At 45.5% G+C, this 27,741-nt stretch overlaps 1 protein-coding gene across 2 annotated transcripts in view; it reads right to left on the bottom strand.

Moving 5' to 3' along the window:
* The window catches only part of erg28 (ergosterol biosynthesis 28 homolog), a 59,164-nt gene extending 42,476 nt beyond the window's left edge, over positions 1–16,688 (bottom strand). The window contains exon 1 of one of the 2 annotated variants that reach the window (XM_068038427.1): positions 16,620–16,688. The gene's annotated coding sequence lies outside the window, so the exon portion shown is untranslated. Of the gene's footprint in view, positions 1–16,584 lie in introns of both variants that reach the window. The other variant, XM_068038426.1, reaches the window with a different exon arrangement.
* Positions 16,689–27,741: the final 11,053 nt, after the last annotated feature.

Here is a 27,741-nt window from a genome sequence, read left to right as displayed (position 1 = left end):
ATGAGAGGGAGGAACTGAAGGAAATCAGTATTCGTTAAAAAAAAAGTGCAGGAAAATTAATGGGGTTAAAGGCTGACAAATCCCCAGGGACTGATAATCTACATCCCAGAGTACTAAAGGAAGTGGCCCTGGAAATAGTGGATGCATTGGTGATCATCTTCCAAAATTCTATAGACTCTGGAGCAGTTCCTACAGACTGGAGGATGGCAAATGTAACCCCACTATTTAAAAAAAGAGGAAGAAAAAACAGGGAATTACAGACCAGTTAGCCTTACATCAGTAGTGGGGAAAATGCTACAGTCTATTGTAAAGGATATGATAACAGAACACCTGGAAAGCATAAACGGGATTGGGCAAAGTCAGCATGGGTTTATGAAAGGGAAATGCTACACAAATCTACTGGAGTTTTTTTGAAGGTGTAACTAATAGAATAGATAAGGGAGAACGAGTGGATGTGGTGTATTTGGATTTTCAGAAGGCTTTTGATACCATTCCACATCAGAGGTTAGTGTGCAGAATTAAAGCATGTGGGATTGGGGTAATATACTGGCATGGATTGAGAATTGGAAACAGAGAGTAGGAATAAACGGGTCTTTTTCCGGGTGGCAGGCAGTGACTAGTGGGGTACTGCAGGGATCAGTACTTGGGCCCCAGCTATTCACAATATATAATAATCACTTGGGTGAGGGAACTAAATGTAACATTTCCAAATTTGCAGACAACACAAAGCGGGGAGGAAAGTGAGCTGTGAAAAGGATGCAAAGAGGCTCCAATGTGATTTGGACAAGTTGGGTGAGTGGGCAAATGCATGGCAGATGCAGTATAACGTGGATAAATGTGAGGTTATCTATTTTGGTTGTAAAAACAGAAAGGCAGATTATCTGAATGGTGATAGATTGGGAAAGTGGGAAGTGCAACGAGACCTGGGTGTCCTTGTACACCAGTCGCTCAAAGCAAGCATTCAGGTGCAGTAAGCAATTAGGAAGGTGAATGGTGTGTAAGAACATAGAACAATACAGCACAGTACAGGCCCTTCGGCCCACGATGTTGTGCCGAACCTTTAACCTACTCCAAGATCAAACTACCTAGATACCCTTCATTCTACTATCATCCATGTACCTATCCAAGAGTCGCTTAAATGTCCCTAATGTATCTGCTTCTACTACCACCGCTGGCAGTGCATTCCACGCACCCACCACTCTGTGTAAAGAACCTACCTCTGACATCTCCCCGAAACCTTCCTCCAATCACCTTAAAATTATGCCCCCTGGTGATAGGCCTTTCCACCCTGGGAAAAAGTCTCTGACTATCCACTCTATCTATGCCTCTCATCATCTTGTACCCCTCTATCAAGTCACCTCTCATCCTTCTTCGCTCCAATGAGAAAAGCCCTAGCTCCCTCAATCTTTCTTCGTAGGACATGCCCTCCAGTCCAGGCAGCATCCTGGTAAATCTCCTCTGCACCCTCTCTAAAGCTTCCACATCCTTCCTATAATGAGGCGACCAGAACTGAACACAATATTCCAAGTGTGGTCTAACCAGGGCTTTATAGAGCGGCAGCATAACCTCACGGCTCTTAAACTCAATCCCCCTGTTAATGAAAGCCAACACACCATACACCTTCTTAACAACCCTATCAACTTGGGTGGCAACTTTGAGCGATCTATGGACATGGACCCCAAGATCCCTCTGTTCCTCCACACTACCAAGAATCCTGTCTTTAAGCCTGTATTCTGCATTCAAATTCGACTTTCCAAAATGAATCACTTCACACTTTTCCAGGTTGAACTCCATCTGCCACTTCTCAGCCCAGCTCTGCATCCTGTCAATGTCCTGTTGCAACCGACAACAGCCTTCCACACTATCCACAACTCCAGCAACCTTCGTGTCATCGGCAAACTTGCTAACCCAGCCTTCCACTTCCTCATCCAAGTCATTTATAAAAATCACAAAGAGCAGAGGTCCCAGAACAGATCCTTGTGGAACACCACTGGTCACCGAGCTCCATGCTGAATACTTTCCATCTACTACCACCCTCTGTCTTCCATGGGCCAGCCAATTTTGTATCCAGACAGCCAACTTTCCCTGTATCCCATGCCTCCTTACTTTCTGAATGAGCCTACCATGGGGAACCTTATCAAACGCCTTGCTAAAATCCATATACACCACATCCACTGCTCTTCCTTCATCAATGTGTTTTGTCACATCTTCAAAGAATTCAATAAGGCTTGTGAGGCATGACCTGCCCCTCACAAAGCCATGCTGACTGTCTCTAATCAAACTATGCTTTTCCAAATAATCATAAATCCTGTCTCTCAGAATCCTCTCCAATAATTTGCCCACTACCGACGCAAGACTGATTGGTCTATAATTCCCAGGGTTATCCCTATTCCCTTTCTTGAACAAGGGAATAACATTTGCCACCCTCCAATCATCTGGTACTACTCCAGTGGACAGTGAGGACACAAAGATCATCGCCAAAGGCGCGGCAATCTCTTCCCTCACTTCCCGTAATATCCTTGGGTATATCCCGTCTGGCCCCGGGGACTTATCTGTCCTCATGTCTTTCAAAATTTCCAGCACATCCTCCCTCTTAACATCAACCTGTTTGAGCATATCAGCCTGTTCACGCTGTCCTCACAAACGACCAGGTCCCTCTCACTAGTGAATACAGAAGCAAAGTATTCATTTACGACCTCCCCTACCTCCTCCGACTCCAGGCACAAGTTCCCTCCACGATCCCTGATCGGCCCTACCCTCACTCTGGCCATCCTCTTGTTCCTCACATAAGTGTAGAACGCCTTGGGATTTTCCTTAATCCTACCCGCCAAGACTTTTTCACGTCCCCTTCTAGATCTCCCAAGTCCATTCTTCAGTTCCTTCCTGGCTACCTTGTAACCCTCTAGAGCCCTGTCTGATCCTTATGATGTTGGCCTTCATTGCAAGAGGATTTGAGTACAGGAGCAAGGATGTCTTACTGCAGTTATACAGGCCTTGGTGAGACCACCTCTGGAGTATTGCGTGCAGTGTTCTTTATTTGAGGAAGGATGTCCTTGCCGTGGAGGGAGTGCAAAGAAGATTTACCAGGCTGATTCCTGGGATGTCAGGATTGACGTATGAGGAGAGATTGGGTCGACTAGGCCTATATTCACTAGAGTTTACAAGAATGAGAGGGGATCTCATAGAAACTTACAAAGTTCTAACAAGACTAGACAGGCTAGATGCAGGGAGGATGTTCCCGATGGCTGGGAAGTCCAGAGCCAGGGGTCACAGTCTCAGGATACGGGGTAAGTCATTTAGAATCGAGATGAAGAGAAATTTCTTCACTCAGAGGGTGGTGAACCTGTGGAATTCTCTTCTGCAGAAGGCAGTGGAGGCCAAGTCATTAAATATATTCAAGAAGGAGATAGATATATTTCTTAATGCCAAAGGGATCAAGGGATATGGGAAGAAAGCGGGAACAGTGTACTGAATTAGGCAATAAGCCATGATCTTTTTTGAATGCAGAGCAGGCCCGAACGGCCAAGTGGCCTACTCCTGCTACTATTTTTCTGTGTTCTATGTTTCTACGTATCTTCCTTATGTCCTCTTCACAAGTTACTTTCCTATCTATCTTTGTTTCATCAGCAAATTTAGCAACGATTCCTTCAGTCCCTTCATCTAAGTCATTTATATAAATTGTAAAAAGTTGAGGCCCCAGCACAGATCCCTGCGGCACACCACTCGGTACATCTTGCCAACCAGAAAATGACCCATTTATGCCTACTGTTTTCTGTTGGCTAACCAATCTTCTATCCATGCCAATATGTTACCCCCTACTCCATGTGCTTTTATTTTCTGCAATATCCTTTGATGTGGCACTTTATCAAATGCCTTCTGGAAATCTAAGTACAATACATCCACCAGTTCCCCTTTATCCACAGCACCTATAACTCCCTCAAAGAACTCCAATAAATTGGTTAAAAATGATTTCCCTTTCACAAAACCATGTTCACTCTGCCTGATTACCTTGATTTTTTCTAAATGCCCTGCTATAACATCTTCAATAGCTTCAGTGCTACAGACCAGTGCTATAGACCAAATGCCAGAAAGTGGGATTAGGCTGGGTAGCTCATTTCTCAGTTGGTGCAAACACGATGGGCTGAGTGGCCTCTTTCTGTGCCTTAAACCTTCCATGATTCTATGACTATTATACTGCCTCACCTCATTCTTCCTCCCCAAAAGTATCACTTCACATTTCTCTTCTGCATTAAATTTTAACTGCCACTTGTCCACCCATTCCACCAGTTAGTCTACATCCTCCTGATGTTTATCACTATCCTCCTCACAGTAACAATACTTCCAAGTTTCCTGTCATCCACAAATTTTGAAATTGTGCCCTGTGCACCCAAGTCCAGGTCTTTGATATAGATCAAGAAAAGCAGTCCCCGGGGAACCCCATTATATACCGTCCTCCAGTCTGAAAAACAACTATTCATCACTACTCCCAGTTTCCTGTCACTCAGCCAATTTCGTATCCATCCTGCTACTGTCCTGTTTATTCCATGGGCTCTAACTTTGCTGAGAAGCCTGTTATGTGGCACTTTTATCAAATGCCTTTTGGAAGTTCATGTACACAACATCAATTACATTACTCTCATCAACCCTTTCTGTTACCTCATCAAAAAACTCAATCAATTTAGTTGAACATGATTTGTGCTTAACAAATCCATGCCGGCTTTCCTTAATTAATCTACATTTACCCAAGTGACTGGTACTTTTGTCCCAGATTATTGTTTCTAAAAGCTTTCCCACCACTAAGTTTAAACTGACTGGCCTGTAGTTGCTGGGATTATCCTTAAACCCTTTTTTGAACAAGGCAGAAATAAAGATGAGGTCCTGAAGCCAAAGGTTAGGGAGCTAGAAGAGAGATTGAAATGCAGGACCTCAAAAGTTGTCATCTCCAGATTACTCCCAGTGCCACGTGACAGTGATGACAGAAATAGGAAAGCTGATGAATATGTGGCTGGAGAGATGGTGCAGGAGGGAGGGCTTTAGATTCCTGGGACATCAGGACCAGCTCTGGGGAAGGTGGGACCTGGACAAGCAGGACGGGTTACACCCAGGCAGGACCGGAACCGATGTCCTCGCAGGGGCGTTTGCTAGTGCTGTTGGGGAGGATTTAAACTAGAATGACAGGGGGATGGGAACCTGAGCGGGGAGACTGAGGAGGAGGAAACAAGGATAGAAACGAAAGGAAACAAAAAGGCAAAAGTGGAAGGCATAAAAATCAAGGGCAAGAAACAAATAGGACCATTGTGCGAAATAATGCTAGAATGTTAAAAAGACAAGCCTAAAGGCATTGTGTCTCAATGCGTGGAGTATTCGCAATAAGGTAGGTGAATTAACCGCGCAAATAGATATAAATGGATACGATATAGTTGCGATTACGGAGACATGGCTGCAGGGTGACCAAGGATGGGAACTGATGGTCCTTCTAGAAAAGGGGCTACACTCGACCTCCTCTTAGGAAATGAGGATGGGCAGGTGGTTGATGTGTCAGTGGGGGAGCACTTTGGGATCAGTGACCCTAACTCTATTAGCTTCTAGATAGTTATGGAAAAGGATAGGACTGGTCCTCGGGTTGAAGTCCGAAATTGGGGGAAGGCTAATTTTGATGGCATCAGACAGGAACTCTCAAAAGTTGAATGGGAGAGGCTGTTTACAGGTAAAGGGACATCTGGCAAGTGGGAGGCTTTTAAAAGTGAGATAGGAAAAGTTCAGGGCCGGCGTGTTCCTGTTAGATGGAAGGGCAAGGTTGGCAAGTTTAGGGAACCTTGGTTGACGAGGGATATTGAGGGTCTGGTCAGGAGAAAGAAGGAGGCATATGTCAGGTATAGGCAGCTGGGATCGAGCGAGTCCCTCGAGGAGTATAGGGGATGCAGGACTACACTTAAGAAGGAAATCAGGAGGGCGAAAAGGGGCCATGAGATTTCCCTGGCAGATAAGGTAAAGGAGAATCCTAAAAGATTCTAGAAAGTATAGATTCTTTGTTCTTTGTTTGTATATGAACAGTAAAAGTGTAGCTAGGGCGGGAGTAGGTCCCCTTAAAGATCAGTGTGGTAATCTATGTGTGGAGCCACGGGAAATGGGCGAGGTCTTAAATGAATACTTCTCGTCTGTACTTACCGTGGAGAAGGTCATGGAAGCTAGTGAGTTGGAGGGAGGGAACAACAATACCCGAGAGCATATCAACATTACAAAGGAGGAGGTGTTGGAGGTTTTGAAGCACATTAAGGTGGATAAATCCCCAGGGCCTGACCAGGTGTATCCTAGGATGCTATGGGAAGCATGGGAGGAGATTGCTGGGGCCCTGGCAGAGATTTTTGTATCATCATTAGCCACGGGTGAGGTACCGGAAGACTGGAGGATAGCTAATGTTGTGCCTTTATTTAAGAAGGGCAGCAGGGATAAGCCAGGGAACTACAGGCTGGTGAGCCTTACATAGTGGTGGGAAAGTTATTGGAAGGGATTCTGAGAGACAGGATTTATACACATTTGGAAAGGCAAGGTCTGAATAGGGATAGTCAGCATGGCTTTGTGCGTAGGAAATCGTGTCTCACAAATTTGATTGAGTTTTTCGAGGAGGTGACCAAGAGGATTGATGAGGGCAGGGCGATGGACGTTCTCTACATGGAGTTTATCAGGGCCTTTGACAAGGTCCTGCATGGTAGGCTGGTCCAGAAGGTTCAAACACATGGGATCCAGGGTGAGCTAGCAAATTGGATACAAAATTGGCTTGGTGATAGGAGGCAGAGGGTGGTAGTGGAGGGTTGTTTTTCCGATTGGAGGCCGATGACCAGTGGTGTGCCACAGGGATCAGTGCTGGGCCCTCTGTTGTTTGTCATATATATTAATGACTTGTATGTGAATGTAAGGGGCATGATTAGTAAGTTTGCAGATGACACCAAAATTGGTGGTATAGTGGACAGTGAAGAAGGTTGTCTAAGATTACAACAGGATATAGATCAACTGGGAAAGTGGGCAAGGGATTGGCAAATGGAATTTAACGCAGTGTGAAATGATGCATTTTGGGAAGTTAAACCAGGGCAGGACATATACAGTGAATGGCAGGGCCCTGGGGAGTGTTGTTGAGCAGAGAGACCTTGGGGTGCAAGTAACATAGTTCCCTGAAAGTGGCAACACAAGTAGACAGGATGGTGAAGAAGGCATATGGCATGCTTGCCTTCATCGGCCGAGGCATTGAGTACAAGAGTTGAGACATCATGTTACAGTTGTACATAACTTTGGTTAGGCCGCATCTGGAGTACTGTGTGCAGTTCTGGTCGCCGCACTACAGGAAAGATGTGATTAAGCTAGAGAGGGAAAAGATTCACAAGGATGTTGCCTGGTTTGGAGGACTTGAGTTATAAAGAGAGATTGGATAGGCTGGGTCTGTTTTCCCTGGAGTGAAGGAGGCTGAGAGGGGACATGATAGACTTATATAAAATTATGAGAGGCATAGATAGGGTAGATAGCCAGAGTCTGTTTCCCATGGCAGGGGTGAGTAAAACTAGAGGGCATAGATTTAAGGTGAGAGGGAGGAAGTTTAAAGGGGATCAAAGGGGTAAATGTTTTACACAAAGAATAGTGGGTATCTGGAATGAGCTGCCTGAGGAGGTGGTGGAGGCAGGAACAGGAGCGACATTTAAGAGGCATCTGGACAGGTATTTGAACGAGCAAGGCATAGAGGGATATGGAATTAATGTAGGCAGGTGGGATTAGTATAGATTGGCATTACGGTCAGCATGGACGCAGTGGGCCGAAGGGCCTGGTTCTATGCTGTACGACTCTATGACTCTATGAACATCCAAGGGTATTCAATATTTAGGAAGGACAGGCAAAAAAGGAAAGGAGGTGGAGTCGCGTTATTAATAAATGAGGAAATCAATACAATAGTGAAGAAGGATATTAGCTCTGAGAATCCTGATGTGGAATTTGTATGGGTGGAGCTAAGAAACACCAAGGGACAGAAAACGTTGGTGGGGGTTGTTTATAGACCCCCAAACAGCAGTGATGTAGAGGATGGCATAAAACAGGAAATTAGAGACACATGCAATAAGGGTACAACTGTAATTATGGGTGAATTTAATCTACATCTAGATTGAGCAAACCAAATTAGAAATAATACTGTAGAGGAGGAATTCCTGCAGTGCGTACGTGATGGTTTTTTGGACCGATACGTTGAGGAACCAACTCGGGAACAGGCTATCCTAGACTGGGTATTGTGTAATGAGAAAGGATTAGTTAATCTTGTTGCGTGGGGTCCCTTGGGGAAGAGCGACCATAACATGATAGAATGAAGATGGAGAGTGAGAGTGTTAATTCCGAGAGTAGGGTCCTGAATCCAAATAAAGGAAACTAGGAAGGTATGAGGCACGGTTGCTATGATAAATTGGGGAACGTTATTTGAAGGGTGGACAGTACATAGGCAATGGCTAACATTTAAAGAGTGCATGGATGAATTGCAACAATTGTTCCTTCCTGTCTGGCACAAAAATAAAACAGGAAGGGTGGCTCAACCGTGGCTGACAAAAGAAATTTGGGATAGTATTAGATCCAAGGAGGAGAAATATAAAATGACCAGAACAAGCAGCAAACCTGAGGATTGGGAGCAGTTTAGAATTCAACAAAGGAGGACAAAGGGATTGATTAAGGAGGGGAAAATAGAGTATGAGAGTAAGCTTCCAGAGAACATAAAAACTGACTGGAAAAGCTTCTATAGATATGTGAAGAGAAAAAGATTAGTGAAGACAAATGTAGGTCCCTTACAGTCAGAAACAGGTCAATTTATAATGGGGAATAAAGAAATGGCAGAACAATTAAATATATATATATAATAAAAGCAAAATACTGTGGATGCTGGAAATCTGAAATAAAAACAAAAAATGCTGGAACCACTCAGCAGGTCTGGCAGCATCTGTGGAGAGAGAAGCAGAGTTAACGTTTCGGGTCAGTGACCCTTCTTCGAAACTGGCAAATATTAGAAATGTCAAAGGTTATAAGCAAGTAATGCGGGGGTGGGGCAAGAGATAACAAAGGAGAAGGTGTAGATTGAACGAGGCCACATTGCTAACCAAAAGGTCATGGAGCAAAGGCAAACAATATGTTAATGGTGTGTTGAAAGACAAAGCATCAGTACAGATAGGGTGTTAATGGACTGAAGATTGAACAGCAGCAAGTACAAACGTGAAAAAAAAAGTGGGTAAGTAAACTGAACAAACCAAGATGAAATGAAATAAACATACAAAAAAAATTGTAAAAAATGTAAAAAAGAAAAAATAACTAAAAATAAAAGTGAAACGGGGGGCCCCATCATGCTCTGAAATTATTGAACTCAATGTTCAGTCCGGCAGGCTGTAGTGTTCCTGATCAGTAAATGAGATGCTGTTCCTCGAGCTTGCGTTCATGTTCACTGGAACACTGCAGCAATCCCAGGATAGAGATGTGAACATGAGAGCAGGAGGGAGTGTTGAAATGGCCAGCAACCGGAACTCAGGGTCCTGCTTGCGGACTGAGCGGAGGTGTTCCGCAAAGCGGTCAGCCAGTCTGCGTTTGGTCTCCCCAATGTAGAGGAGACCACATTGTGAGCAGCGAATACAGTATACTACATTGAAAGAAGTACAAGTAAATCGCTGCTTCACCTGAAAGGAGTGTTTGGGGCCTGGATAGTGAGGAGAGGAGGTAAATAGGCAGGTATTACACCTCCTGCGATTGCAGGGGAAGGTGCCATGGGACGGGGACAAGGTGGTGGGGGTAATGGAGGAGTGGACCAGGGTGTCGCGGAGGGAACGATCCCTTCGGAATGCTGACAGGGGAAGGGAGGGGAAGATGCGACTGGTAGTGGCATCACGCTGGAGGAAATGGCGGAGGATGATCCTTTGGATATGGAGGCTGGTGGGGTAGAAAGTGAGGACAAGGGGAACCCTGTCACGGTTTTGGGAGGGAAGGGAAGAGGTGCGGGAAATGGGCCGGCCATGGTTGAGGGCCCTGTCAACAACAGTGGGGGGGAATCCTCTGTTGAGGAAAAAGGAGGTCATATCAGAAGCACCGTCATGGAAGGTAGCATCATCAGAGCAGATGCGTCGGAGACGGACAAATTGGGAGAATGGAATGGAGTCCTTACAGGAGGTAGGGTGTGAAGAAGTGTAGTCGAGGTAACTGTGGGAGTCAGTGGGCTTATAATGGATATTAGTAGACAACCTATCCTCAGAGATGGAGGCAGAGAAGTTGAGGAAGGGAAGGGAAGTGTCAGAGATGGGCCATGTAAAGGTGAGAGAAGGGTGGAAATTGGAAGCAAAGTTGATAAAGTTTTCCAGTTCGGGGCAGGAGCAGGAAATGGCACCGACACAGTCATCAATGTACCGGAAAAAGAGTTGGGGGAGGGAGCCTGAGTAGAACTGGAACAAAGAATGCTCGACATATCCCACAAAAAGACAGGCAGAACTAGGACCCATGTGGGTACTTTGGTTCTGTCTTCCCAAAGGAGGACACAAATTACCTCCCAGAAATGTTGAACATCGGAGGAACTGTATGAAATCAATATTAGTAGGGAAATGGTGTTAAGGAAATTGATGGGATTGAAGGCCGATAAATCCCCCAGGCCTGATAATCTACATCCCAGAGTACTTAAGGAAATGGCCCTAGAAATAGTAGATGCATTGCTGGTCAATTTTCAAAATTCTAAGACTCTGGAACAGTTCCAACGGATTGGAGGGTAGCTAATGTAACCCCACTATTTAAAAAAAGATAGAGAGAAAACAGGGAATTATAGACCGGTTAGCCTGACATCAGTAGTGGGGAAAATGCTAGAGTCCATTATAAAAGATGTAATAGCAGAGCTCTTGGAAAACAATGACAGGATCGGACAAAATCAACATGGATTTACGAAAGGGAAATCATGCTCGACAAATCGACTGGAATTTTTTGAGGATTTAACCAGTAGAATAGATAAGGGAGAACAAGTAGATGTGGTATATTTGGACTTTCAGAAGGCTTTCGATAAGGTCCCACATAAGAGATTAGCGTGTAAAATTAAAGCACATGGGATTGGGGGTAAGGCACTGACATGGATAGAGAACTGGTTGGCAGACAGGAAACAAAGAGTAGGAATAAATGGGTCTTTCTCCGAGTGGCAGGCAGTGACTAATGGGGTACTGCAGGGATCAGTACTAGGACCCCAGCTATTCACAATATATATTAATGATATAGATGAGGGAATTAAATGTAATATATCCAAGTTTGCAGCCAACACAAAGCTGGGTGGGAGCGTGAGCTGTGAGAACGCAGAGAAGCTCCAAGGTGATTTGGACAGGTTGAGTGAGTGGCAAATACATGGCAGATGCAATATAATGTGGATAAATGTGAGGTTATCCACTTTGGTGGCAAAAACAGAAAGGCAGATTATCTGAACGGTGACAGATTGGGAAAGGGGGAGGTGCAGCAAGACCTGGGTGTCCTTGTGCACCAGTCATTGAAAGTAAGCATGCAGGTGCAGCAGGCAGTTAAGAAGGCAAATGGTATGTTGGCCTTCATAGCGGGAGGATTACAGTACAGGAGCAAGGATGTCTTGACCACATCTAGAGTATTGTGTGCAGTTTTAGTTTCTTTATCTGAGGAAGGATGTTCTTGCTATGGAGGGAGTGCAGCAAAGGTTTACCAGACTGATTCCTGGGATGGCGGGACTGACGTATGAAGAGAGATTGGGTCGATTAGGCTTGTATTCGCTAGAGTTTAGAAGAATAAGAGGGGATCTCATAGAAACCTACAAAATTCTAACAGGACTGGACAGACTAGATGCAAGAAGGATTTTCCTGATGGCGGGGGTGTCCAGGACCAGGGGTCACAGTCTAAGGATAAGGGGTAAGCCATTTAGGACTGAGATGAGGAGAGATTTCTTCACCCAGAGAGTGGTGAACCTGTGGAATTCTCTACCACGGAAAGCAGTTGAGACCAAATCATTAAATATATTCAAGAAAGAGTTAGATATAGTTCTTAGGGCTAAAGGGATCAAGGGATACGAGGAGAAAGCAGGAACAGGTTAATGAGTTTGGATGAGCAGCCACAGTCTTATTGAATGGTGGAGCAGGCTCGAGGGGCCGAATGGCCTACTCCTGCTCCTATTTTTCTTTGTTTCTATGCATTATCTGCAAACTTCATAGTCATACCCCTCCTTCATTCAAGTCTAGATCATTAATATATACCAAAAAAAGCAAGGTACCTAGTACTGAGCCCTGCAGAACTCCACGAGAAACAGCCTTCCAGTCACACAAACACCCATCAACCATTACCCTTTGCTTCTGAACCAATTTTGGATCCAACCTGTCACTTTTTCTTGGATCCCATGGGCTTTTACTTCCATGACCAGTCTGCCATGTGGAACTCACTGCCTGAAAGGATGGTAGAGACAGAAACTCTCTTAACATTTCAAAAAACTTGGATATGCACTTGGAGTGCTATAACCTACAAGACTACAGACGAAGAGCTGGAAGTGGGATTAGTGGCAGCAGCGTGTACCATCTACAAGATGCACTGCAGCAACACACCAACGCTCCTTAGACAGCACCTTCCAAACCCGCAACCTCAACCAACTAGGACAAGGGCAGCAAATGCATGCAATTCTGGTCGCCACACTACCAGCACGACGTGGAGGCTTTGGAGAGGGTACAGAAGATGTTTACCAGGATGTTGCCTGGTCTGGAGGGCATTAGCTATGAGGATTGCTTTCACTGGAACGACGGAGGTGGAGGGGCGACATGATAGAGGTTTACAAAGTTATAAGCGGCATGGACAGAGTGGATAGTCAGAAGCTTTTTCCCAGGGTGGAAGAGTCAGTTACTAGGAGACATAGGTTTAAGGTGAGAGGGACAAAGTTTAGAGGGGATGTGAGAGGCAAGTTCTTTACACAGAGGGTGGTGAGTGCCTGGAACTTGTTGCCGGGGGAGGTGGTGGAAGCAGGTACGATAGCGACGTTTAAGAGGCATCTTGACAAATACATGAATAGGAAGGGAATAGAGGGATACGTACCCCGGAAGTGCAGAAGGTGTTAGTTTAGGCAGGCATCAAGATCGGCGCAGGCTTGGAGGGCCGAATGGCCTGTTCCTGTGCTGTACTGTTCTTTGCATGGGAACACCACCACCTGCAAGTTCCCCTCCAAGTCACACACCATCCTGACTTGGAACTACATCGCCGTTGCCTCACTGTCACTGGGTTAAAATCCTGGAACTCCCTTCCCAACAGCACTGTGGGTGCACCTACCCCACATGGACTGCAGCAGTTCAAGAAGGCAGCTCACCACCACCTTCTCAAGGGCAATTAGGGATGGGCAATAAACACTGGCCTGGCCAGCGACGCCCACATCCCTTGAATGAATAAATAAAATGGCTGGATGGCTACTTGTAGGCTAGTACAGACACGATGGGGCAAATGGCCTCCTTCTATACTGTAAATAGCTATGATTCTTATGACTTGCAATTCCCCAGTCCTCTGGCACCACCCCTGTATCTAAGGAGGATTGGAAGATTATGGCCAGTGCTTCCACCCTTACTTTCCTCAGCATCCTCGGATGCATCTGATCCAGTCCTGGTGACTTATCAATTTTAAGTTCAGCCAGCCATACTACCACCTCCTCTTTATCAATTTTTATCCCAACCAGTATCTCAACCACCTCCTTTCACTGCGACTTTGACAGCATCTTCTTCCTTGGTAAAGACAGAAGCAAAGTACTCATTTAGTACCTCAGCCATGCCCTCTGCATAAATCTCCTTTTTGGTCCCTAATCGGCCCCACTCCACCTTTTACTAAAGATATGTCGATAGAAGGTTTTTGAGTTCCTTTTATGTTAGCTACCACTCTCTTCGCTTCTCATTTCTTTTTCCACTTCCCCCCTGAACTTTCTATATTCACTTCCCAGCAACTTGATATCAATTATCGACCTGGCATCAGCAATAAAAACACGAAATGCTGGAAATACTCAGCAGGTCTGGCAGCAGCTGTGGAGACAGAAGCAGAGTTAACGTCTCAGGTCGCGACCTTTCATCAGTTCTGATGCTGATTCTCTGATACTTGCCTTTATTTGCCGAGGCATAGAATATAAGAGCAGGAAGGTTATGATGGAGCTGTATAAAACACTAGTTAGGCCACAGCTGGAGTACTGTGTACAGTTCTGGGCACCACACTATAGGAAGGATGTGATTGCACTGGAGAGGGTGCAGAGCAGATTCACCAGGATGTTGCCTGGGCTGGAGCATTTCAGCTATGAAGAGAGACTGAAAAGGCTAGGGTTGTTTTCCTTAGAGCTGAGAAGGCTGACGGGGGACCTGATTGAGGTATACAAAATTATGAGGGGCATTGATAGGTTAGATAGGAAGAGACTTTTTCCCAACTTAATAGAAGTCTTTGAGGAAGTGAGAGTGTTGATTGATGAGGGAAGGGCTGTAGATGTCATATACATGGACTTCAGTAAGGCGTTTGATAAGGTTCCCCATGGCAGGCTGATGGAGAAAGTGAAGGCACATGGGGTCCAAGGTGTACTCGCTAGATGGATAAAGAACTGGCTGGGCAACAGGAGTCAGAGAATAGCAGTGGAAGGGAGTTTCTCAAAATGGAGACGTGTGACCAGTGGTGTTCCACAGGGATCCGTGCTGGGACCACTGTTGTTTGTGATATACATAAATGATTTGGAGGAAAGTATAGGTGGTCTGATTAGCAAGTTTGCAGACGACACTAAGATTGGTGGAGTAGCAGATACTGAAGGGGACTGTCAGAGAATACAGCAGAATATAGATAGACTGGAGAGTTGGGCAGAGAAATGGCAGATGGAGTTCAATCAGGGCAAATGCGAGGTGATGCATTTTGGAAGATCCAATTCAAGAGTGAACTATACAGTAAATGGAAAAGTCCTGGGGAAAATTGATGTACAGAGAGATTTGGGTGTTCAGGTCCATTGTTCCCTGAAGGTGGCAACGCAGGTCAATAGAGTGGTCAAGAAGGCATACGGCATGCTTTCCTTCATCGGACGGGGTATTGAGTACAAGAGTTGGCAGTTCATGTTACAGTTGTATAGGACTTTGGTTCGGCCACATTTGGAATACTGCGTGCAGTTCTGGTCGCCACATTACCAAAAGGATGTGGATGCTTTGGAGAGGGTGCAGAGGAGGTTCACCAGGATGTTGCCTGGTATGGAGGGCGCTAGCTATGAAGAGAGGTTGAGTAGATTAGGATTATTTTCATTAGAAAGACGGAGGTTGAGGAGGGACCTGATTGAGGTGTACAAAATCATGAGAGGTATAGACAGGGTGGATAGCAAGAAGCTTTTTCCCCAGAGTGGGGGATTCAATTACTAGGGGACACGAGTTCAAAGTGAAAGGGGAAAAGTTTAGGGGGGATATGCGTGGAAAGTTCTTTACGCAGATGGTCGTGGGTGCATGGAACACATTACCAGTGGAGGCGGTAGACGCGGGCACGATAGCGTCTTTTAAGATGTATCTAGACAGATACATGAATGGGCAGGAAGTAAAGAGATACAGACCCTTAGAAAATAGGCGACAGGTTTAGATAGAGGATTTGGATTGGCGCAGGCTTGGAGGGCCGAAGGGCCTGTTCCTGTGCTGTAATTTTCTTTGTTCTTAGTGGAGGGGTCAATAATCAGGGGGCATAGATTTAGGGTAAGGGGCAGGAGGTTTAGAGGGGATCTGAGGAAAAAATTTTCACCGAGAGGATGGTTGGAATCTGGAACACATTGCCTGAAGAGGTGGTAGAGGCAGGAACCCTCAACATAAGTATTTAGATGAGCACTTGAAACACCATAGCATACAAGGCTACGGGCCAACTGATGGAAAATGGGGCTCGAATAGTTAGGTGCTTGATGGTCGGCACAGACACAATGGGCCTAAGTGCTTGTTTTTGGATAACTCCATGACTCTCTCCACAGATGCTGCCAGACCTGCTGAGTATTTCCAGCATTTCTTGTTCTTATTTCAGATTTCCAGCATCTGCAGTATTTTGCTTTTATATCAGTCATACGCACCTCTTTCTGCTTCATCTTACTCTCCAACTCTGTCATCCAGGAAACACTGGCTTTGTTTGTCCTACCTTACCCAATGAAAATGTACCTCAGCTGTACCCAAACCATCTCCTTTTTAAATGTAGCCCATTGTTACTTTGCAGATTTGCCCTCCAAACTTTTTAATTCCAATTTCTCACCCCACTGAAATTATTTTTACTCCAGATTGCTCCTTGTTCTTTTCTGTAGCCAAACTAAACCTTTTACTATTGCCACTCTCAATACTGACCCCTCCGACACTGCGGCGCTCCCTCGGCACTGACCCCTCCGACACTGCGGCGCTCCCTCGGCACTGACCCCTCCGACACTGCGGCGCTCCCTCGGCACTGACCCCTCCGACACTGCGGCGCTCCCTCAATACTGACCCCTCCGACACTGCGGCGCTCCCTCAATACTGACCCCTCCGACACTGCGGCGCTCCCTCAATACCACCTGTAGTTAGCAGGTGAGTTCGGCTGCGATGCGCACTATAGTCGACTTGCCTGAAAAGCGGCCCGAGCCGCGCGCTGACTCTCACCTGTCAATCACCCGCTCTCGCTGCGTAACGCATTGGGCCAGAAGTCCAAAACGTTCCTGGCGCTGATTGGCGGATGCTCCAGAAAGGGGCGGGTCCACGATGATTGACAGGAGCGTTCCCCAATAGTAGAAGCCGTCTCGCTCGTTCCACGAGCACCAGCCTGTCGCTCTGATTGGCTGAAGGACACCTGCAGAGCCCAGCCCCAATTTAAAGGGACAGGCTCCTAGTGGGAGACAAAACGAAGTGGTGGCAAATCCTGCTGTTTATTGCCCCATTCCCTGGTGTTTGTCCTTTATTATCCCTGTTCCAAGTGACCCAGTTTCCAGGTGTTTATCCCTTTTTCATTCATTCATGGGATGTGGATATTTATTGCCTAAAATAAAAGCAAAATACTGCGGATGCTGGAAACTTGAAATAAAAACAAGAAATGCTGGAAAAACTCAGCAGGTCTGGCAGCATCTGTGGAGAGAGAAGCAGTGTTAATGTTTCGGGTCAGTGACCCTTCATCAGAACTGCGAAGAAGGGTCACTGACCCAAAATGTTAACTCTGCTACACTCTCCACAGATGCTGCCAGACCTGCTGAGTTTTTCCAGCATTTCTTGTTTTTATTTCAGCATTTATTGCCAATCCCTAATTATCCTTGAGAAGGTGGTGGTGAGCTGCCTTCATGAACCTCTGCAGTTCATGTGGGGTAGGTACACCCACAGTGCTGTTAGGAAGGGAGTTCCAGGATTTTGACCCAGCGACAGTAAAGAAACGGCGATATAGTTCCAAGTCAGGATGGTGTGTGACTTGGAGGGGAACTTGCAGGTAGTGGTGTTCCCATGTATTTGCTGCCCTTGTCCTTCTAGATGGTTGAGGTCGCAGGTTTGGAAGGTGCTGTCTAAGGAGCCTTGGTGCGTTGCTGCAGTGCATCTTGTAGATGGTACACACTGCTACCACTGTGCGTCGGTGGTGGAGGGAGTGAATGTTTGTGGATGGGGTGCCAATCAAGTGGGCTACTTTGTCCTGGATGGTGTCGAGCTTCTTGAGTATTGTTGGAGCTGCACCCATCCAGGCAAGTGGAGAGTATTCCATCACACTCCTGACTTGTGCCTTGTAGATGGTAGACAGGCTTTGGGGAGTCAGGAGGTGAGTTACTCGCCGCAGGATTCCTAGCCTCTGACCTGCTCTTGTAGCCACGGTATTTATATGGCTACTCCGGTTCAGTTTCTGGTCAATGGTAGCCCCTAGGATGTAGATAGTGGGGGATTCAGCGATGGTAATGCCGTTGAATGTCCAGGGGAGATGGTGAGATTCTCTCTTGTTGGAGATGCTCATTGCCTTGCACTTGTGTGGTGCAAATGTTACTTGCCACTTATCAGCCCAAGCCTGGATATTGTCCAGGTCTTGCTGCATTTCTACACGGACTGCTTCAGTATCTGAGGAGTCACGAATGGTGCTGAACATTGTGTAATCATCAACAAACATCCCCACTTCTGACCTTATGATTGAAGGAAGGTCATTGATGAAGCAGCTGAAGATGGTTGGGCCGAGGACACTACCCTGAGGAACTCCTGCAGTGATGTCCTGGAGCTCAGATGATTGACCTCCAGCAACCACAACCATCTTCCTTTGCGCTAGGTCTGACTCCAGCCAGCAGAGAGTTTTCCCCCAATTCCCATTGACTCCAGTTTTGCTAGGGCTCCTTGATGCCATACTCGGTCAAATGCTGCCTTGATGTCAAGGGCAGTCACTCTCATCTCACCGCTTGAGTTCAGCTCTTTTGTCCATGTTTGAACCAAGGCTGTAATGAGGTCAGGAGCTGAGTGGCCCTGGCGGAACCCAAACTGAGCGTCGCTGAGCAGGTTATTGCTAAGCAAGTACTGCTTGATAGCACTGTTGATGGCACCTTCCATCACTTTACTGATGATTGAGAGTAGACTGATTGGACAGTAATTGGCCACATTAGATTTGTCCTGCTTTTTGTGTACAGGACATACCTGGGCAATTTTCCACATTGCAGGGTAGATGCCAGTGTTGTAGCTGTACTGGAACAGCTTGGCTAGGGGTGCGGCAAGTTCTGGAGCACAGTTCTTCAGTACTATTGCTGGAATGTTGTCAGGGCCCATAGCTTTTGCAGTATCCAGTGCCTTCAGTGAATCGAATTGGCTGAAGACTGGCAGGAGGGAGGGCTCCAGATTCCTGGGATATTGGTACTGATTCTTGGGGAGATGGGACCTGTACAGGCAGAATGGGTTCCTGGTGCTGTTGAGGAGGGTTTAAACTTGAAGCTAACTTGATAGGGGTATGGAAACCAGAAAGTAGCATCAAAGGAGAAACAACAATAACTTATATTTATGTAGTGCCTGTAATGGAATAAAACATTCCAAGGTACTTTACAGGAGCATTATAAAACAAAATATGAACTGAGCCACAGAAGGAGATATTAGGTCAGATGAGCAAAAACTTGCACACAGAGATCGGTTTTAAGGAGTGTCTTAAAGGAGGAAAGCGAGGTGGAGAGGCAGAGAGGTTTAGGGAGAGTATTCCAGAGCTAAGGATCCCAGGCAGCTGAAGACGCAGCCACCAATAGTGGAGCGATTAAAATCGATGATGCACAAACAAGAGGGCAGAATTAGATGAGTGCAGATATCTCAGAGGATTGTAGGGCTGGAGGAGATTACAGAGATAGGGAGGGGTGAGGCCATGGAGGGATTTGAAAACAAGGATGAGAATTTTAAAATTGAGGCCTTGCTTGATCAGGAGCCCGTGTAGGTCAGTGAGCACAGAGGTAATAGGGGAAAGGGACATGGTGTGAATTGAGACATGGGCAGCAGAGTTTTGGATAACCTCACATTTATGGAGATTACAATGTGGGAGGCTGACCAGGAGTGCATTGGAATAGTCAAGTCTAGAGATAACAAAAGCATGAATGAGGGTTTCAGCAACAGATGAGCTGAGACAGGGGCAAGGTCAGGTGATGTTACAGAGGTGGAAATAGGTGGTCTTAGTGATGGTACGAATATGAGGTTGGAAGCTCATCTCGGGGTCAAATGTGATACTAAGGTTGTGAACAGAGTGGTTTAATCACAGACTGTTGCCAAGAAGAAGGATGGAGTCAGTAGTGAGGGAACAGAGTTTGGATGGGGACCAAACACAATAGCTCCAGTCTTTCCAACATTTAATTGGAGGAAATTCTGCTCATCCAGAACTGGATGTCAGAGAAAAAGTGTACAAAGGTTTGGGAGACGCAGGTAGCACAAGAGTAAGGTATGATAAGGTATTAGGCGGGGTCAGACTAAGGGGGAAAACAGTAAGGTCCAAGTTCAGATTACACTGTATGTGTCTGAAAATGGCAGATAGAGTCATAGAGTTATACAGCACAGAAACAGGCCCTTCGGCCCATCATGTCTATGCCGACTATTAAGCACCTATCTATTCTAATCCCATTTTCCAGCACTTGGCCCGTAGCCTTGTATGTTATGGCATTTCAAGTGCTCATCTAAATATTTCTTAAATGTTGTGAGGGTTCCTGCCTCTACCACCTCTTCAGGCAGTGTGTTCCAGATTCCAACCACCCTCTGAGTGAAATTTTTTCTCTCAAATCTCCTCTAAACTTTCTGCCCCCTTCCTTAAATCTATGCCCCCTGGTTATTAACCCCTCCGCTAAGGGAAAGAGTTTCTTCCTATCTAACCTATCAATGCCCCTCATAATTTTGTATACCTCAATCAAGTCCCCCCTCAGCCTTCTCTGCTCTAAGGAAAACAACCCCAGCCTATCCAGTCTCTCTTCATAGCTGAAATGCTCCAGCCCAGGTAACATCCTGGTGAATCTCCTCTACACCCTCTCCAGTGCAATCTCATCCTTCCTATAGTGTGGTGCCCAGAACTGTACACAGTACTTCAGCTGTGGCCTAACTAGCATTTTATACAGCTCCATCATAACCTCCCTGCTCTTATATTCTATGCTATGGCTAATAAAGTCAATTATCCCATATGCCTTCCTAACCACCTTATCTACCTGTGCTGCTGCCTTCAGTGATCTATGGACAAGTACACCAAGGTCCCTCTGACCCTCTGTACTTCCTAGGGTCCTACCATCCATTGTATATTCCCTTGCCTTGTTAGTCCTCCCAAAATGCATCACCTCACACTTCTCAGGATTAAATTCCATTTGCCACTGCTCCGCCCATCTTACCAGCCCATCTATATCATCCTGTGATCTAAGGCTTTCCTCCTCACTATTTACAACACCACCAATTTTAGTGTCATCTGCAAACCTACTGATCATACCTCCTGTATTCTTGTGTAAATCATTAGTTTAGTTTAGTTTAGTTTAGTTTAGTTTAGAGATACAGCACTGAAACAGGCCCTTCGGCCCCCCGAGTCTGTGCTGACCATCAACCACCCATTTATACTAATCCTACACTAATCCCATATTCCTACCACATCCCCACCTGTCCCTATATTTCCCTACCACCTACCTATACTAGGGGCAATTTATAATGGCCAATTTACCTACCAACCTGCAAGTCTTTTGGCTTGTGGGAGGAAACCGGAGCACCCGGAGAAAACCCACGCAGACACAGGGAGAACTTGCAAACTCCACACAGGCAGTACCCAGAATTGAACTCGGGTCGCTGGAGCTGTGAGGCTGCGGTGCTAACCACTGCGCCACTGTACACTACAAACAGCAAGGGTCCCCAGCACCGAACCCTGTGGTACACCAATGGTCACAGACATCCATTCGCAAAAACAACCCTCGACCATCACCCTCTGTCTCCTGCCACTAAGCCAATTTTGGATCCAATTTGCCGAATTGCCCTGGATCCCATGGGCTCTTACCTTCTTAACCAATCTCCCATGCGGGACCTTATCAAAAGCCTTACTGAAGTCCATGTAGACTACATCAACTGCTTTACACATCTAGTCACCTCCTCGAAAAATTCAATCAAGTTTGTTAGACATGATCTCCCCTTGACAAAGCCATGCTGCCTATCCCTGATTAATCCCTGCCTCTCCAAGTGGAGATTAATCCTGTCACTCAGAAATTTTTCCAATAGTTTCCCTCCCTCTGATGTTTGACTCGCTGGCCTATAATTACCTGGTTTATCCCTGTTACCCTTCTTGAATAATGGTACCATATTCACTGTCCTCCAGTCCTCTGGTACCACTCCTATGGCCAGAGATAGAACAAAGAACAAAGAACAAAGATAATTACAGCACAGGAACAGGCCCTTCGGCCCTCCAAGCCTGCGCCGATCCAGATCCTCTCTCTAAACATGTCGCCTATTTTCTAAGGTTCTGTATCTCTTTTCTTCCTGCCCATTCATGTATCTGTCTAGATACATCTTAAAAGACTCCATCGTGCCCGCATCTACCACCTCCGCTGGCAATGCGTTCCAGGTGCCCACCACCCTCTGCGTAAAGAACTTTCCACACATATCCCCCCTAAACTTTTCCCCTTTCACTTTGAACTCGTGTCCTCTAGTAATTGAAACCCCCACTCTGGGAAAAAGCCTCTTGCTATCCACCCTGTCTATACCTCTCATGATTTTGTACACCTCAATCAGGTCCCCCCTCAACCTCCGTCTTTCTAATGAAAATAATCCTAATCTGCTCAACCTCTCTTCATAGCTAGCGCCCTCCATACCAGGCAACATCCTGGTGAACCTCCTCTGCACCCTCTCCAAAGCATCCACATCCTTTTGATAATGTGGCGACCAGAACTGTACGCAGTATTCCAAATGTGGCCGAACCAAAGTCCTATACAACTGTAACATGACCTGCCAACTCTTGTACTCAATGCCCCGTCCGATGAAGGAAAGCATGCCGTATGCCTTCTTGACCACTCTATTTACCTGCGTTGCCACCTTCAGGGAACAGTGGACCTGAACACCCAAATCTCTCTGGACATCAATTTTCCCCAGGACTTTTCCATTTACTGTATAGTTCACTCTTGAATTGGATCTTCCAAAATGCATCACCTCGCATTTGCCCTGATTGAACTCCATCTGCCATTTCTCTGCCCAACTCTCCAATCTATCTATATTCTGCTGTATTCTCTGACAGTCCCCTTCACTATCTGCTACTCCACCAATCTTAGTGTCGTCTGCAAATTTGCTAATCAGTCCACCTATACTTTCCTCCAAATCATTAATGTATATCACAAACAAGATGATTTGAAAATTTGTGTCAAAGCCCCTGCTATCACCTCCCTTGCCTCACATAACAGCCTGGGATACATCTCATCCGGGCCTGGGGATTTATCCACTTTTAAGCCAGGTAAAACAGCTAATACTTCCTCCCTTTCAATGCTAATATGTTCAAGTATATCACAATCCCCCTCCCTGATCTCTTCACCTACATCGTCCTTCTCCATAGTGAACACAGATGAAAAGTAATCATTTAAAACCTCACCTATGTCCTCTGGCTCCACACACAGATTGCCACTTTGGTCCCTAATGGGCCCTACTCTTTCCCTGGTTATCCACTTGCCCTTAATATACTTATACTTTAGCCATCCACTGCCAGATCTGGCTGGACCACCTGAAACGCTATGGGGTCCTGCACTCTTCTGATAAAACTGCTCACTATTACAAGATCATCCTTGAATGCAAAGGTAACCCCCATCTTCGTTTATCTGCTGCAAACTGTCTTCTTAAACCCCTCCTCCCCTATCCCCTCCACCCTCACCTCCAACACCACTGTCAAATTTTGTTTTATAATGCTCCTGCGAAGTGCCATGTGATGTTTTATTGTGTTAAATATGCTATGGAAATATAGTTGTTGTTGTTATGTAAATGCACAAAGTGTGGTAAATAAGGTTGGTGAGCTGCAGGCACAAATAGCCTCCATGGACAGGGATAGGCATTGACATGTTGCAGCACGGACATTTGACAAAATTATTCAATCAGCCACGGACATAGGGGCAATTAAGCTGTATAGCAAATCTATAGCCAATCTAATGCCATCAAAATACATTTCTCCCTATAAAGTAGCTCAGCATACAAACATCAATGGAGAGCAGCACAACTGTATTAGCGAGCAAGCAAGCAAAATAGTGTGCAATGCTAATGTAAATTACTTTTGTTGACAGAATAGAGCTAGCTACATCATGTCACAGAGTGGTAGATGGACCTTATCGGATGACCTCTGTGGCTTCTCACTGTGTCAGGGGTGCAAGTTCATCCAATAAACCATGAAACTCAAGGAGAGGATGGTTATTGTGGTTATTGAGGTGAGGCAGTGGAAAAATCAGCAATAGGAAGACGCACCATTTGTCACAATGCTGTTGTCACAAAACAATTTAATTCGTGATGGTATCTTGCAACTTTTCCAACTGCTTGTAATATGTATCTGGGACAGGGCAGCCAATAAAAGGGCAGTGATCTCCAAATCAGGAGAATTTTATAGGGTGAAGCAGATAGTACCTCAGAAGTGTCATGTAAAACAGAAAAATAGTGTGTGACAGGAAGGGACAGAGAGATTAACAGTAGGTAGCCAAGATTAGTTTATTCATCTTCACAAGCTGTTTAGAGCGAGAACAGCACTTCCAATTCAGACAAGTACGTGGTTTTCGGCTGGCTTTTAAAAAATAAATCGGAAACCGCCAGAAAACCATGAACTTGTCTGAATTGGACGTGCTCGGTCTATGCTCTGAATACCTATCAGCTGTGAAACTGATGGCTGAGATTTTTTTTAAAGTAGGACTGGAGCCAATGGTAAATTTCTCATCCCTGAAATTACCAGTCACGGACCTCAAAATTTTTAGCACGGACACTGGTGTCCGTGTACAGTGTTATGACCAACCACTCCAGTCGAAGCCCCCAGTCAAAATATACGATTCTGATTGTGGTGGAGAAACGCACTGTTAATTCAATCCCGTCGTTCCACAAATCGCCTAACATATCATTTAAAACTTTCCAAATTAAAGTAGACCCACCAAATTGTACCATCTATTAACCCCCGAATAAGGCTAACCAAACCAGGTGTCCTTAAATCAACAAATTAACACTTTAATTAAAAGAACTAAATTCTTAAACACTATGACGATATAAACAACATTTAAAATAGAAAAAATTAGAGTCCTTGAAAATTTACAGTCCAATGTTGCTCGAAATCCTCACAGAATGTTGCTCAAAATCCTCACAGAATGTTGCTTTCCTTCAGCGAATTTCAACAGTTAATGACTTGCAAACACTTTCAACAGAATCCATCTAACTTTAGGGTTTTTGAGGGAGAAAAGATTGTCACAGTCTAACTTCCCTTTCTTCAATTTAAATTACCAGAGATCTCTGATTTGGCTTGACTTTTTTTTAGAATTTTGAGAGATAATAATTAAACAGACTAAATTCCTATAGTTTAAATGGTTGAGAGCTCTTTCCTCAGGTCATAGAGAGATACAGCACTGAAACAGGCCCTTCAGCCCACCAAGTTTGTGCCGACCATCAACCACCCATTTATACTAATCTTACATTAATCCCATATCCACTCCACATCCCCACATTCCCTCAATTCTCCGAGCAATACCTACACTGGGGGCAATTTACAATGGCCAATTTACCTATCAACCTACAAGTCGTTGGCTGTGGGAGGAAACCAGAGCACCCAGTGGAAACCCAGGTGGTCACAGGGAGAACTTGCAAACTCCGCACAGGCAGTACCCAGAACCGAAACCGGGTCGCTGGAGCTGTGAGGCTGCCATGCTAACCACTGCACCACTGTGAGGTGTGCTCATCACAGCTGTCTGTGTCGTCTGTCTGTGTCTGTGTGTCCTGTTAGAACAAACCGTCTCACTAAACGCCAGTTCAAACTGAATTGAAACAAATGTATCACATCAAGCTCACTCCCAGTGGCTGTATCAATGGTAATGAGAATGCATCCTCTGAATCGCTGTCTCCAAATGGCTGTTTCTAAATAAACGAAAATGCACCTTCCTATAATTCCTGAGGCTTGCTGGTTCTTAAAGCAATACTGATCCCTTGCAAGCCTTAAAGGCAAACCGCATATTCCGAAAAAAAACTACAGGGCCATGACAACAGACACGTTGCTGATCCCTACCATGGGAATATGATGCCATGATGAAAATGGAGACATGGCTCAAAAAAGGGCAGGTCTGAGTACTAAACATTCCTGGACACAAGATCTTTAGGGAAGATAGGAAAGGAAAGAAAGGAGGAGGGGTGGCAGTATTGATTAAGGAGAATATTACAATGCTGGAGAGAGATGATGTCCTGGAGGGGTCAATGGTGTTGGAACTGACGAAGATGATTGATGAAGGAAGGGCAGTGGATGTTGTCTATATGGACTTTAGTAAAGCCTTTGACAAGGTCCCGCATGGCAGACTGGTACAAAAGGTGAAGTCACACAGGATCAGAGGTGAGCTGGCAAGATGGATACAGAACTGGCTCTGTCATAGAAGACAGAGGGTATCAGTGGATGGGTGTTTTTCTGAATGGAGGGATGTGACTAGTGGTGTTCCGCAGGGATCAGTGCTGGGACCTTTGCTGTTTGTAGTATATAGAAATGATTTGGAGGAAAATGTAGCTGGTCTGATTAATAAGTTTGCGGACGACACAAAGGTTGGTGGAGTTGTGGATAGTGATGAGGATTGTCAGAGGATACAGCAGGATATAGACCGGTTGGAGACTTGGGCGGAGAAATGGCAGATGGAGTTTAATCCGGACAAATGTGAGGTCATGCATTTTGGAAGATCTAATGTAGGTGGGAGGTATACAGTCAATGGCAGAACCCTTAGGAGTATTGACAGGCAGAGAGATCTGGGCGTACAGGTTCACAGGTCACTGAAAGTGGCAATGAAGGTGGATAAGGTAGTCAAGAAGGCATACGGCATGCTTGCCTTCATCGGTCGGGGCATAGAGTATAAAAATTGGCAAGTCATGCTGCAGCTGTACAGAACCTTCGTTAGGCCACACTTAGAATATTGCGTGCAATTCTGGCCGCCACACAACCAGAAGGACGTGGAGGCTTTGGAGAGGGTACAGAGGAGGTTTACCAGGATGTTGCCTGGTCTGGAGGGCATTAGCTATGAGGAGATGTTGGAAAAACTGGGATTGTTTTCACTGGAACGATGGAGGTGGAGGGGCGACATGATAGAGGTTTACAAAGTTATGAGCGGCATGGACAGAGTGGATAGTCAGAAGCTTTTTCCCAGGGTGGAAGAGTCATTTACTAGGGGACATAGGTTTAAGGTGAGAGGGGCAAAGTTTAGAGGGGATGTGAGAGGCAAGTTCTTTACACAGAGAGTGGTGAGTGCCTGGAACTTGCTGCCGGGGGAGGTGGTGGAAGCAGGTACGATAGCGATGTTTAAGAGGCATCTTGACAAATACATGAATAGGAAGGGAATGGAGGGATACGTACCCCGGAAGTGCAGAAGGTGTTAGTTTAGGCAGGCATCAAGATCGGCGCAGGCTTGGAGGGCCGAATGGCCTGTTCCTGTGCTGTTCTTTGTTCTTTGTTCTTTATTTGGTTAGACTTAAGAAACAACAGAGCTACTATTATTAACGAGTTGACACTGTTCCGGCTGTTTATTATTGAGATGCCCCAGTTTGGGTGTTTATTCTTTATTTGCCCCTATTCTGTGTGTTTATTATTGAGTTGCCCCTGTTACAGGTGATTGACATTGAGTGCCCAGGTCTAGGTGTTTTGATTGAGTTGCCTCTATTCCGGAACTTTATTAAGTTGTCCCTGTGAGGGTGTTTATTGTTGGTTTATCCCTGTTCCTGGTGTTATCATTAAGTTGCCCCTCTTCTGGGTATTTATTATTGAGTTGCCCTTGTCCTGGGTGTTCATTCAATTGCCCCAGTCTGGGTATTTATTATTGAGTTGTCCTTGTTCCAGTGTTTATTCTTGAATTCTCCCAGTTCTGGGTATTTATTGAGCTGCCTGTATTCCGGATGGTTATTATTGAGTTTGCCCCTGTTCCAGATGTTTATTGAGTTGTCCTGTGAGAGTGTATGCTGTTGATTTATCCTTGTTTCCAGTGTTTATCATTAAGTCGCCCATGTTCCGGGTGTTTATTAGTGAGTTGCCTCTGTTCCGGGTGTTTATGATTAATCTACCACAGTTCCAGATGTGCATAAGTGTGAAGTTATCCATTTTGGTAGAGGTTGGGAA

The sequence above is a fragment of the Heterodontus francisci genome, chromosome 9 (assembly GCF_036365525.1).
Source record: "Heterodontus francisci isolate sHetFra1 chromosome 9, sHetFra1.hap1, whole genome shotgun sequence".
In the NCBI taxonomy this organism is placed as follows: domain Eukaryota; kingdom Metazoa; phylum Chordata; class Chondrichthyes; order Heterodontiformes; family Heterodontidae; genus Heterodontus; species Heterodontus francisci.
This window is presented reverse-complemented; position numbering and strand designations above follow the sequence as displayed.